Source organism: Frankliniella occidentalis, unplaced genomic scaffold, assembly GCF_000697945.3.
Source record: "Frankliniella occidentalis isolate FOCC.00 unplaced genomic scaffold, Focc_3.1 Scaffold11, whole genome shotgun sequence".
Classification (NCBI taxonomy): Eukaryota; Metazoa; Arthropoda; class Insecta; order Thysanoptera; family Thripidae; genus Frankliniella; species Frankliniella occidentalis.
In genome coordinates this window covers 3,493,180-3,496,671 of record NW_026267141.1, presented here as the reverse complement: position 1 = coordinate 3,496,671, position 3,492 = coordinate 3,493,180, and positions in this window count along the sequence as shown.

The following is a 3,492-nucleotide window of genomic DNA, read 5'->3' as shown; positions in this document are numbered from 1 at the left end:
TAAAAAAAATGAAATTAAAACAAGGTAGCTTAAAATTTACCGAGGTAGAAATTTTGCTTATCTGAGAAAACTTTACTAGAATTGTAGCGAATGCCCGATGTTTACATTCTCAGTAGCGGTCGCTCAGCAGTTAACCCCGGGCCCGGGCCGTCCTCCGTCCTTCCCCTGGACTGCTCAGCGCCCTGAGCCAGCGCTTTGACCGCTTTGACACACCAAACTCACATTGTTACCGCGACAGACCTAACTGATCACCCTGGGAACCAACACAACAAGCCCACCGGCCCGCATCTCCGCTCGCCTAGGACTGTATACTGTAAGACGTTCAGTTCAGGGATTGTCGTCAGGAACGGGAACGATGGGCGCGTCCTTGTGCGCCTGAGACACTCTGTCCCCTCACCTCCCCCACCCTCTTACGTTCGCTGCGCCCCGCGTGTTGCGGTGCGCTTCAGCGACCTGCAGTGAGGGCGGTGAGGGGTGCCAGCGGGTGTGCAGGCTGCTCAGCTGCAGCTGCAGGTGCGTCGACTTTGGCCCGTGGCCTGCAGAGGAAGTGTAGCGAGGAGACGCCGAGGGGGGTGCGGTGCGGGGGCAGGGAACGAGGAAAGGGGCGTGTCGGGCGGGGAGCTGTGAGTGGGGTGCGAGTTGGACAAGCGGAGTGCACCTGCGGGTGCAGCCCAAGCAAGGGTAGCGTCCAGTCCGGCACCCTCCCACTGCCGACTATACTCCCTCGGAAACACACAGGCAGTGTGTATGTATCTGTTTTTGCTTCCGGCGTAACGCGACCGCTGGGGGCAGCAGGTTGTTTATTCTTCCGTCCATCCGTTTGCCATTGTCTTCGCGCGGCCCCCAGCGCCGTCCGGCGCTTCTACAATACTCACACCGCACACCCTACTACACGCTGCGCCAATGCGCCAATCAGGTGCCTCACGCCTCACGGCCCTCGCGGCAATGGGGACTTTTTAGGGACCATCCAGAAAGTTCGTCCGATTTTTGTAAGATTCGTTCAGCGAAAAAGGGAAATGAGCGCCTGCGAGGCTCAAGGTAGGCCAGCCCGCAGAACACACATGCACTACATACGAGATGTTGCCTACCCACCAGGCGCTCCGAGAGCTAGCACAGGATGAACTTGGCAGTTTTGGAACAGCAATTCACGGACGTACTTTGTGGATAATCCCTTAGACAGTCCCCAAGACTGTGTTTCCGATGTTGGCCGGAATTGTGTTTCTATTGGTATTGGTGTAATTGACGGTTCAGAGCAGACTTCTATGCATCCGGGGGCCGGCGGTTAAAGTTGGAAGCGGGGGAGGAAGGGATTGACAGCTATTGGGAAAGTGGTTTATTTATTTATTCATGCAAATTCATCGCACTTGTTTGTGCAGTCGGTGACGTCGTGGCACGCGCTATTGCAAAGTGCGCTCCTGCGGCGACATCCGCAGGGGTCCGCACCGCTTCGTGCAGTGGCAGCGCTGGAACCCCTTGCCTCCGAGAAGGGAGGGAGCTGTTGCTAGGTTTCGCTTCGACTTTGGCGCGCTGCTGACGACGTCTTCATTGAGTAGGTTGCGTTGCTTGGAGACGTCAAACTTGTTGCGGAAGAGCAGGTTCTTCACCGTGCCGTCCTTGTTGCCCACGCGGTAGTACCCATCGTCCGCCTAGTCCTGTAAACCGCGACGACGTTCCTCGTGTCGCGCTTCCCGCGGTCAACAACGGGCACCGTAAAGGTGACGGCGAGGGTGACGGTGTCGCCCACCTCTGCCGGCTTGTGGAGCCTCTGAAAAGTTGGCAGGATCCGCTCGGGTTGCTTGGACATCGCTACAACTGCTCCTCTCCCCCTCGCGATTCTTGTCGATCTTCTCCTTCCTGTAGCACAAGTTGCACATGATCGTGTCGCTCATCCGCACGCCTTGTGCATGTATGTGCCGCAGGGGCGTACTGGAGACACGCCGCACATTCCCCTCCCCAACCACAGAATGCGGAAGTGATAGGTGAAGGCGGCGAAAGCGAGAGCACTTCATCAGGATGGAAGACCCGCACAACCGCGTGTGGGCTGTCGTGCAATGCAGCGTAGGGGGCCCGGGGCAAGGGGTGTACGGCAAGAGCAGGGGTGACGGGCGACACGGGCCCCATCGGTGAGGGTGACCCATACCGTGTCATACCCAGCTAACAATCATCAATAAAAATTACATCCAAATGACGTCAAATGACATTGATGTAAATTAATTGAGCATTGCTCGCTGGGATAGTGCTTCATTCTTCGCTGCTTTTTGCCTCGGCCCCTCTTTGCCTTTGCTTCTTTCACCTCTTCAATGAGCTTCAAGTACTTCTCATCAGAGATTAAGGAGGAGTTTCTCTCGTTTGTGACTCAAAACTTTCTTCAAGCTTTTCGTCGAATATCTCATGGCCAAGCGCCTTCATCTTGACCAACTCGACCTTTGACTTTCCCTTGTTGCCTAGGACCACCCCAAGAATAGTACCTTATACCCTTCCCCAATTGCAGCCAACTCCTCTCTCTCCCGCTTTCGACATTACCAACTTAACCGCCGGCCCTCGGATAAAGTCCGCTTGAACCACTTTACCCGGTTAATGTCCCCGGAGGATTTCCCCGGAGGATTTTAACCGGGTGCCTTGGTAGGTATAGCCACTGGGCTAACAGAATTTTCATGTCTTTGCCAAGGAATGAAAACTATCCAACTGTGCAAAATTTCACACCCTTGAAAAGGCATTAAGCCCTACTTTTGTTTTCCCTGTGTAACAGTATTGTCACAGATTTGGTAGAGAAACCACCACACAGTTTCCATAAGTTCTGACCAGACTCACTGGCAGCGTGGTTCACGAGCAGCCGCATGTGCTACGCTTCGCAACGGGGTCCCTCCCGGTCTCAGCGCCTGCAGGGTAGGCCGCCCCGCTGCGCGCACAAGCCTTACGGGCCAGTATCTGCCTGTCCGCAGGGGCTACACTCCTGCCCGCCAGCCCTTCACCCTCCCAATTCGTTAAAAATATTACAATAGAAGGACTAATAACGCAGGCAGCGCTATCAAAATTAAATACGACCTCACAATTTACAGGCCATTAGGTCAAAGTAATATTTCCAGTCGCAATGTGATAAAATTAAGTTAAATATTAAATTTAAAGTGGGAATGTCACCAGTCGTTTAAAGCGGTTCAATAAGTTATGGCGATTACAATAGTTTAGTGGTTTATGTATTTCTTTCTCGCAAAGCACTAGTCAAACATTTTCAAGGAAAGCACACAAGTCTAAAAACAACAATTGGAGACATCAATACCACAACAAAAAAATTACAAAACCAAATTGACACAAAGTGCACACAATCTTACTTTGTCAACAAAGAAAAATACAGATAACATTACAAAGACAGGGGACATACAGAATAAATAAATATTAAGTATAACCAATTAACAGACACACATGAAAGCACGAGGAAACAAAGCATTTACTAATGAAATGAGCATCATAAATCAAAATAGAAGTTAAAACTAT